This window comes from Macrobrachium rosenbergii, chromosome 23, assembly GCF_040412425.1.
Source record: "Macrobrachium rosenbergii isolate ZJJX-2024 chromosome 23, ASM4041242v1, whole genome shotgun sequence".
Taxonomy (NCBI): Eukaryota; Metazoa; Arthropoda; class Malacostraca; order Decapoda; family Palaemonidae; genus Macrobrachium; species Macrobrachium rosenbergii.
The window spans coordinates 51,088,296-51,099,477 of record NC_089763.1 but is presented as its reverse complement, the minus strand read 5'-3'; the positions used below and the strand labels follow the sequence as shown (position 1 = coordinate 51,099,477).

The 11,182-nt window shown below is 38.2% G+C and overlaps 1 protein-coding gene across 1 annotated transcript in view; it reads left to right on the top strand.

Annotated features, from left to right (window-relative positions):
* Positions 1 to 1,356: 1,356 nt before the first annotated feature.
* Positions 1,357 to 11,182, top strand: part of Mcm3 (minichromosome maintenance 3) — a 411,323-nt gene continuing 401,497 nt past the window's right edge. Inside the window, exon 1 of the mRNA XM_067125992.1 lies at positions 1,357 to 1,368. The gene's annotated coding sequence lies outside the window, so the exon portion shown is untranslated. The remainder of the gene's footprint in view (positions 1,369 to 11,182) is intronic.

Here is an 11,182-nt window from a genome sequence, read left to right as displayed (position 1 = left end):
GCCTTCCTCCTCCCACTTATTAACCTTTTGCTCTACCTGTTCTCTAATCGTAAAAGGAATCCTATATGAAGGGACAAAAATAGGCTTGGTCATATCCTTTAAATGAACCTTGTGTTCGAACACATTTGTTAACCCTAATTTATTCCCTTTAAGTGCGACTATGTCGCAAACTCGGCCAGAATATCTTCTACACCCTCAATATATTCTTTCAAATCAGCATTGGCTAAATGATCCCTAAAGCCTGTCTCCTAGCCTGTAAATCTGCTTCTGAAAATTCACACATGTCCCCGACAATAGCAACTGAATTATCTTCATCAACCCAGTCAACAAAATCGACCGCATAGGTACCCTTCTGATAGTTCCGACCTAAATCATTACAGTTTAGCAGCTCCATCCAAGTATTCCCTGAACTCAATACATTGCTTACAGAAACCGTACACACTACTCCCTTCAGCTTTTCGCTACATTCATCCACACACACTTGTCTGGGCTTATACATACCATTCACTTGAATTTTCACCATAGAAACCATACCAGGACCTAGAGGCACATCATCCGACAAAACTCCCCTATAACACAGAAACATGCTCAGAATCCACCCGCAAATCCTCATGTACACCCGATACATTATCATCTTCCACTCTACTTATATCCATTTCCTCGCAAGGTACAAAAACACCAAGTACTCCAACAGTTATACTGCATACCCCTCTATGAATCGAGATTCTGTGTCACCAACACGTTGGATGACCCAGTAACAATGTATTCCCCAAAGCAGCCCCTCGTATAACCAAAAATGGCTCTGTAAAAGTTTTACCCCCAAGAGATAAACACATTTACGTAGCCTAAAACCTGTAACCTATTTGCTTGCACATCACATATTGTCTCTTTAGCATGCCTCAAAGAACGATCGGAAAACATCGATCGGAACAACTCAAAATTCATCATATTAATAGAGGCGCCTGTATCTGTAAAGATATTCACATCATCCCCATACACAGACCCTTTTACCACTGGCTTTGACTCTGAGGGCTCACCCAGAAGTCCTATATCATAAGAAACAACCCCCTTTATCTCTTCCCCTTCTTCTGTTCGATTCTCCAAAAATTCTGTCGGCCCCTAGAGGCTCCCAAAAACCCACTCGAGGAGTTCTCTTACCTGCCAGACCAGCGTTCTGAGGCGTGCTTCTACTCATTCTGTTTAAGAAGTGGGCAAAACCACCAACCGTGATATGCAGACTTGCAAGTATAAATTTTGTTATTAATGGTCGTTCATGTTTTTTTTAGCCCATATTTATCGTAACAAATCTTGACAAAATGCAGTGTAAGAAGCTGAATAGATAAAATTAAAATCAAACTGAGTTGCAGTTTGTTACAAACAGGCAACTAGTGCTGTTTTCGCGCTGAAACCCGGCCAAAATGATATTCATAACGACACTATCTAGCCAAAGCCTTGAGGGTGACAAGGTGGAAGTAACTGATAGATAGGTATAGACGCTCTGTTGCATTAAAGTTGATTAAAGTTTTAACTGCAAACACTTTAGCTGATTAGCAAAAACATATGGACACGTGCAGAGAATGTGGTTTAGTAGAAGCTGAACCGTAGAAGTGTTTGCAGTTTTTTATATAATAAAACACTAATAACGACCATTTCGTAATTGATTATGCTATCAGAGCAGTGCTATACAGTACAGTGAATTTTCGGGATGATCGGTAAGATTTAGTTATATGAAGTAAATTTAGAAAAAGATATAAAGAAAATGCGAGGAAATCTATCTTGACCTATATCATACATGGCTGCCTATAATGAATTTACTGAAGTATAACCAAAATGGATGTTTATATTGAAAAAAATATAGGCACAATCCCGCAAAATAAATGATTGTGTATGGACAAGCCATTAGAATTAGAACTGATCACATCCAAGACAGAATGCCTTGTAATTTTCAACCCACAAAAAACGCAGTATTCAAGTAATTTCCCCACATAAAAACATTGAATATCAGTAAAGGAATGATAAACTCCAGTGAGCTCATGAATCCTTTGAAGACTTTTACTGCTATGCTAGATACAGTTTGGTTAAATAAACGATTTGCTAACAATACTATCTTGTAGACCTTCAACATGCAGACAGTTCCACAGTACTTGATACTGTACTGTATGTGACGTGCATGTGGGAACGCAGACTCAACCTTATGGAGCGCTTTGAGTTTGGGTACGTAGGAACAAAATGATTGGGTCCCAGGATATGTCTAGAATGTAATAGGAATCACGATGTAGGTAAGCAACATACTGGTTTCACTGTCAGGAAAGTCACTCTCCAAATTTCAGGAAAAGACCACAGAATAGGAAAACGATATTCCGAATATATTAACACGAAATGCTAAGAACCTTGTGGTGGTTGCAAATGTAAACCCCAGTGACTTATGGTTTTATGATGCTTGTTCAGCTAATTTCCAGCCAGCTCCTACAGCTCAGAGAAACTTATTATCTCCTGCGGAGAAAAAGATAAGGTAAAATATACATACCTAATTCTGGTGAAAGAGATAGCAAAAGAGAAGTTATACAAATGTCCTAGAATTCATGTGTAAATCAAAGGGGAGAAAAATTAAAGAGCTCTGGAGCAGCTTCGGTGAGACAATTTCTCAGGTGAGATGGACACAAACTCCTTGTCATGTTTAGAACCAAGTAAAAATCTTCACTTAAGAATGAAGGTGTTGGTTTAGAGACCAAGAGCATCCTCACAACTGAAACGGAAATCAGACTAATGATAAGAAACCAGCCAGTATTCCTGAGACTGAGAATTCCATCATGCTCTTTTTTCGGAATCAGGAATCGTGACAGCTTTTAGATGCAAAATCCCAGGGTGTGTCACCTGAAACTGAGGTGTCCAAAAGTGCATAAAGAAATAATTAATCAGAAGTGGAGTAATAAAGCAAAATGTGTAAAGCAAACCTTGCGACATTAGAGTATATTTCCTATTCTTTTGCTTTATAAAAATCAGTGCTGAATAATATAAAAAATATTCAATAAAGCTTTGCTCTTCTGCTGAATAAAAAAGTTACCCAGTCCAAAAGTGACAGGGCTAGGAAATTTTTATTATAAACACAATGTTCATCGGTGGAAATTCTTGGGTTAAGAGCTCAAGCTGAGGAATCTGTTCTTGGAATCCACAATGGACTGATGAACTATACAAATGAGGGTTGGGTTACAGAAGATATCATTATGTTTAATGGCCTTTTTTTCAGAAATAATGATCATTAATGGTCTATATCATCTACCCATCTCAGGATTTAGCAGTTGACCAGGCTTTGTTTATTTAACATTGATCTAGAAATTATGATCTCCATGGGGTTGATCACCTTCTGTTACGAACACCCAGGGAAATGCCAAAGTAAAAGGAAGAAGATGCAAACTAGGGTGTGTTGAGCACCCCCCCAACCCCTCGGCACTCAATGACCATTGGATTTGATTTCGATTCAGTTCAGATAAGACTGAAATTGAAGTCAACCGTATACTGCTTCAGTGATCTGCTCCGATCATCCAGCTATCAGATTCCCAACAAAGATTTCAATCAGCGCGGACATGGCATCGCCCTTTTTACAACTGCATATCTAGTTGTTGACTCATCCTTCCTCTTTAACTTTTGAATAGAATTATGTAGGCATTATTCATCTTTCCTTTGTCACTGTAATCTGTGGATTTCACTTTCCAAAGACACGGGTGTTCTTTATGTGATTAAATCAAATCAGTCCAAAATTCTTTTATCACTTGAGACCATTATTTTCTGTATAACCTATAGCCAACAAGATGTGTCTTCTGTTCAAGAGCTGCTAAGCTACTGAAGAGTATCGCTAGATAAACCCACACACGTCACAATTTGGAAATATTGAAAGCAAATCGAAAGCGTGAACCTAGGGTTGCCAGGTTCCGCTTAAAACGTCCGATCATCAGACCCTGCCCGCTTTTGGCAAGGCAATGGTCCCATACATATTCAGAGTTTTGGGATACTGATGAACTTTGCAGTTATCGTTTTGTGTATGAGGGGTCCTTAATCATACTTTCATTGTAGACAAAGAATTTAGATCTTTTGGCTCTCATATTCATTCAGGCCTCTGACCCTGTGACAGATAAAAAAACAATGCAGAAGCAAAGGATGCGCAAGGTATATGAGAATGTTATTTTTGCAAATCTGCACACAAAAAGTAAATGACCAATAGATATACCAAGCAAGGCTGCTGATGTAATCTTCAGACCTTTAACAAGCGGGTGTATCAATACCTGTTTGAATACCTCCATTCACTTTTTCTTCCCTCTTCTTTTCTTTGCTTCTGTCAATCTTGTGCTACCAAAGAGCGATATGTTTTATAACCAGTTTTCTTAAGTCTGTTTTTAGACAATTACAGCTAGGCAAGAACTCTATCAAGCAGGTATCTTGAATTGTTTTGTCAAGATTATGCATTAATTGCTTCGTTTTATCTCGAGGGAAGGCTGTAATTTTTTTAATAAATTGCAATCTACCTCTCATACGCAAACAAAGACAGGGGTGGTCCGTAACTTTGAGGCTCTCATAAATCAAACCATGATAAACCTAGAACGCAAACGTATTGTTGTCTTCTTTCCGATCTCGGCTCTGAGTGAATGCTGACAGACATCCTTTCAGCATCCTGTTGGCCTGATTGAATCGTATGAAAAATTGACGGGGTAATACTGACATATAACCTCTCATTAAAAAAAAAAAAATTTGCCCTGGCAGGCAACTCTTTTAGGAGAAGGAAACTCCAAAATCAAACCAGTGCAAGGGACCCTTTAGCCTAGGTAAGCAACCCTTCTAAGGGATGGTTGTTCTGAATACAAACCTTGTTCTCCAACCTTGGACTGTGCCATAGCCATTGTACAGTGGCTTTCCATGGTCTTGGGATTAAATTCCCTTGCTTGAGGGTACAATCAGGCATTTTTCCTCTTTTTTGTTCACTCTCCTGTTTTTTCAAAAAGTGTGTAGGACAGGTTGATGAGAAAGCAAAAGTTGCTTGGTGGATTATCAGGAAAGTGCCTTCGTCTTTATGTAATCTTTTCCTTCTGAGCCTTTTAATAATTTATAAATCCATCCTGACTGTCCTCCTCCAGTTGCTCTGGCAAACCTGGTGGGTTTCTTTTATGCCTTACAAGGTGTGTTGGCCTACCTTGTCGACCAGTTGCTTCCGGCACTTTTTTCAATGACATATGGTCAGATTTATTCTTACTTTCAACGGAATTTTTGTAAATAATTTAAGTACTGTTGTTGTTGATGGTATTATTATTTTTTGTATTATTCTGTTAATTTTTACTATGTTACTGTTGTTATGAGTCTGTTTATTAGTTTTGCCACTGGTTTGACGTTAACTTTCATTTTTTGGTACACATTAAGTGGAACCCTGGGCCTGTTACTTGTTACTGTGGGAAAAATTGCAGTGTACTTTACTCAGATATTCGGGATTAGGGTCACATTTTCTTGATCTCCAGAGTATTGCCCGTAACTATGATTTGATGTTTTTATCTGAGACATTTGTAAGTAGTAGCAAGTCAAAGGTTGAGTTTTTAGTCCCAGGGTTTGATGGCCCTGGCTTTATTTATCGTCGCATCACCCCACATGCGCGAGGTATGGCTTCAGACATTAAGTCCTGGCGAGCTGTTTATTGTCAGGAAAATTTGGAGTGTAGTTGCCATGAAGTTCTTTGTTTTAAAATTTTCAGTGTGTTCCACAATGTTTACTTATTTACTGTTTACCACAATCCAAATATCAATGATTCTATATATTCCTGTCTCTTGGAAAGGACTAGTATGACTCAGTCACAGGATTCTAAATCTTCATTTTTTATTTGTGGAGACTGTAATGCAAAGCACAGCGAGTAGCTAAATTCAAATTCCACAGATCAGCATGGCTGTTCTGCTCTTAAGTTCTGTGTATTCTCCGATTTTGTCCAGCTAATTGAGGAACCCACACATATTTCTGGTAACAGATTAGACCTCATATTCACAGATTTTCCAGCTATTGTCAAGTCCAGTGTCTGCGAATATATAGGCACTTCTGATCACTGTGCCATTGAGATGGACATATGTCAATCAGTATATTCCTAATGCCACCGTTAATAAAATGGTCTGGCTGAAGTCTAGAGCCAATTGGGATCACATTATTGAAGCTTGTTTATTTCAGATACTATATAAGATATTGATCCCAAAAAGAAGTTAAATGAAATGCTGATGGCTATTTTAATCAGGTATTTCCATAGAAAAGTCATCAAATTCAGGATAAATGACCAGCCATAGTTTGATAATACATGTAGACGTGCTTACAATGACAAACAGACCAAATTCAACACATAGAGACAAAATCGTTCAAATGAAAATCACACCATTTTTGTTGAGTCTCTTCTTACTGCGAATAGAACTTATAATACAGCTGAGAGAATTTATAATAATTCCTTAAAGAGGAAACTTGAAGGAATTACTCAGCCTCATCTGTGGTGGACCAAATTGGCATCATCTGTCTTTGGGTCAGGCTCATCTTCCATTCCAAAACCACTAACATATGACGGTAGGTTGATTACTGACCCTAGGGAAAAGGCCGAGCTGCTTCATAGTGCTTTTGAAGCTAAGCAGTGTCTCTCTCCCCGATACTTCTCATCCTGAACCTACTCTTACAAAATTTACATTTTATTTTAGGGATGTTAAGAAAATTCTTGATAATCTTGATAGCTAGGGTAGAGAAAATCCTGATGGTTTCTTCCTTAGTCTCCCAAGATTAGTATGTTCCATAGATTTTTATGTTGACATAGTATCTTTGCAAATGAGCGCAAGCATAGTAATACAATGCCTGTTCCAAAGAATGGCATATCTGCCGACTGCAGTAACTACAGCCCAATTTCCATTCTCCCTGTGCTCTCCAAATTTGCAGAAAAACTTATTTTTAAGTCACTATCCAAGTATGTGGAATCTAGGGGACTGTTAGCTGATAGCCAGTATGCATATAGGAAACAATTAGGTATCTGCAATGCTCTTTTAGACATGACATGCCACTTGCAAGAGAACATTGATAAGGGTTTTGAGTGCAGAGCAATTCAAATAGATTTTAGTGCTGCTTTCGATTTAGTAAATCACAAGGAACTTATTTATAAACTTCAGAATCTTGGAGTGGGTGGATATGTGTAACTGTCATGGGGGTGACCTTTGAAAGAACTATGTGATGACCTAGCTGGGTGCTTCTGCTGTAGAGGCGGGGATGTCGGTGGCGAGGAATGTCTGACGTATGCACTTGGGATCTGACAAATGCATTTGTGCTGACATTGGAAGTTTGCCCAATTAGAAACAGAGAGCTATCGGTTCACGTTTTAAGTGCATGGAAACAATGTGTGTTCGTTCACTGAACTAATGCACCGGAAATGTTGAGATTCCAGGGGGGTATGTGTGTGTGTGTGTGTATGTGCAATCCCCCATGATATATGATGGGAGGAACATTGACTCATGGAAGGGCTTTGGTTTTGGTGGGTGGTGTGTGTGTGTGTGTTGTCTCTTGAGTGTTTAAAGACCAACACCGTGAAAGTACCTTATCTAGCGGCCATAGAAAGTGAGTACCATAACTCATGAACACATATATTTTCCAGACTTTATATAGTGCTGCAGTGAAATCCCATTGTGCCTCCCTTACGCATTTTTCTGTTTTGAATATGGATATTAATTTCAGGTTTAACATAATGATATATTTCTTTTTACAGGAATTCGAACATTGTCCTGGGAGGGACGAATATATGGAAGTGGTGTTATTACTCTTACATATGATATGACTTTTATTGTGGTTGTTACGACCTTGTTACTTTGTTTGATGACCAGTGTGTTAATCACTAGTATAGCTTGGCATAGAATCATTATTCTACTTGCTTGTGAGACAGTGTCTCCTTTAGTTATGTGTGAATCACGCCATTTTTCGACCGTAGCTTTTGCGGAATCACTTTCGTTACAGTTCTCAAAGTCTAGTTTTGTATATCGGTGTCTCATTTCAGTAGGCCTTTGTGTAACGATAGGTTTAGTGAAAGTCATATGACGAAGGAGAAGGGATCTGCTGACCCAAGGGGAGAGCCACGGCTACCAGTAACATCTCAAGAAAGGTGAGATGCTTAATTCTGTTCTTAAAACAGATACATCAATAAAGATGGCCCTCAGACCCGGGCTGTTTAACGTATGCTTTAGGATTACTTCAAGATTTCCTAACAGGTAGGCAGCAGCGAGATGCTGTTGTTGGTATCTTTAGAGAACCAAGACCTTTGTGTCTAGAGTTCCTCAGGGTGGTGTTCTTGGTCCACTGTCATTTTTAGTACACACAAATGAATTGGTTGTTGGCCTGAAAAACAAGATTGTTCAATATGCTGATGATGCAACACTTGTGAGTGTAGTACAGTCTGCACTTTTGAGAAATGAAGTTGCCCTCAGCCTCAATCGGGACATGGACTAGATCAGTGAATGGTGTAGTCGGTGGGGTATGAAGCTGAACTCCAGTAAAACAAAAACATATTGGTTAGCATTTCCATACAGATATTCCACCCCATGATCCCCTTCAGGTGGATGGGACTCTGCTGAATAAGTCTGAAGCTTTTAACTATTCTTGGTGTAACTTTTGACTTGCGTCTTACCTTTGAGAAACATATAATGAAAGTGTCAGCAAATGCCGCACAAAAGTTAGGTATTGTTCGTAAGGTCTCTTATATTTATAATTGATAAAATCAATGCAACCTGTTTTAGTCGTTTGTCCTTCCTTTACTGGAATACTGTTCTCCGGTGTGGGTGCCTGCTCCTGCCAGAGATTTATCTATTTTAGATAGAGTGGTTCGTGGAGGTAGGTTTCTGTTTCGTAATATTAGCAGTTATGACTTGGACCATTGACGGATGGTTTCTTGTATGCCAATTTTTCGTAAGTTGTATTTTAACAGAGGTCTTTCACATTCACAATTTATCCCTGATCCCCTTTTCCTGCCAAGAGCAACCAGATTCGCTGAACAGCAGCACCAATATGCAGTAAATGTGCCTCATTGTCGAACTTCTCAGTTCCAGAGGTCCTTTATTCCACACACCGTTGGACTGTGGAACAGCCTCCCGCTGAGGATGTCTTGCAATTGGAACTTCAGAAGTTCAAGCAAAGATGCAATGCATTACTACCCTAATGCAATTCTCCTTGTATTTTAACAATTTACCTACATTTTTATATATTTATTTATTTGTTAGTTTATCTGTTTTTCTAATAACCGATCTCTTCTTTCTGTATTTCCCTTTACCTTCTGTTACTTCTTTCGAATGAACACAGTATTCTTTGGAAGCCTGAATTTCAAGACAATAGTCCCTGTGGGCATTTCCATATGAATATGGTTCATCTTCTGAGTAATATTAATAATATTTCAAAAATAGGTTTAAATTAGCTTACTAAATAAATCAGTACAAGAGGTTGAAAGTAGTTAGGTCTTTCACATTGACAGTTTATCCCTGCTCCCCTTTTCCTGCCGAGAGCAACCAGATTCGCTGAACAGCTGCACCTATATGCAGTAAATGTGCCTCGTTGTCGAACTGAGGTTCCAGACATCCTTTATTCCACACACCGTTGGACTGTGGGACAGCCTCCCGAGTATGTCGTGTAATTGGAACTTTGGAAGTTCAAGCGAAGATGCAATGTATTACTACCCTAAAACAATTCTCCTTGTATTTTAACAATATACTTACATTTTTTATTAATTTATTTACTTATTTGTTGGTCTATCTGTTTTTCTAATAAATGATCTCTTCTTTCTGTATTTCCCTTTACCTTCTGTTACTTCTTTCGAATGAACAATGCATTCTTTGGAAGCCTGAATTTCAAGGCAATGGCCCCTGTGGGCATGTTCCATATAAATAGGGTTCGTATTAATAATAATATTTCAAAAATTGGTTTGAATTAGCTTACTGAATAACGCAGTACAAGAGGTTAAAAGTAGTTACTATTTTCCCGCTCATATGAGTTTGCACAGTATGTGGATGTTGTAACCCACTCTATGACATTGAAGGGAGACCATTGCTAACTTAGATTTCGTTTTGGATTACTCGGGTAATTTTTATTTTTATAAATAGAAACATTATTTAGAAGCTCCATTGCAAATACATAAATAAGTACAGTAACAAAGCAGTAATTTTAGAAATTAGATTCTTTTGATCTAGTGTCCTAAGCAGTGCAGCGTGTGCACGTATGTATGTAGGGCTTGGAAGGTAACACCACTTACCCTTGTGTTCTGCCCACAAAAAATCGTATTGTAAACATTGCACATCGTTTTGTTCTTCTTTTCTGTTCGCAACTTCAAACATAAGCCTCAGTCTCTGTCATCACGTGTTGAGTACCACCATCATTTCGCTCTTCACTCGGAGGAGGAGATTATGTCTTTGTTTAATGATTTGTCAGCATCTACGGATACTCATAACGGCGCATTAAGAAAATGTCAAGAATGGCTTAGGAAATCTCGAGTTTCCTGGAGATGAGAGCGCAGACAAAATGGTCGATTTTCTCTCACCAGATGATCTGCTTGTCTTTCTGCCTCGCTTTTGTCCTTGGCGTTGCGGGTTTGTTTAGTTGCTCTTCAGCTCTCGAAATATTAAATTATAGGAGATTGGTAAGCCTGGCAGGACAATAGCCATGTTTATTGGTGGTTATAACCTGTTTTTGGAAGACAAGAATATTCAACATTCACAGGACTGGTTGTAGAACATAGAATACGTTTCAAGATAGAAATTTATGTCTTGCTATTCTTGCTGTGCTCCTAGAAATTTATGGCACACTATTCTTGCTGTGCACGTCGCTTCTTGTATGATGATCGATGCAGGGTCTTACTTTACATACGAAAATTTTTTAGATACCGATACTCATGAAATATTTCATGAGAAGGATCGTCATTCTTTTACTTATTCAATGACGTATTTTTCTGAAAAAAAATTTTGCTGTATTTTCATAAAATAATATATATATATATATATATATATATATATATATATATATATATATATATATATATATATATATATATATATATATATATATATATATATAAATAAATCAAAGTCCAGTACATTTCCAATGAGTACATCTTCAACTTCTTTCTCAGCGAAACATCTGAAGAAGTCAAATGAATTCCTCATTA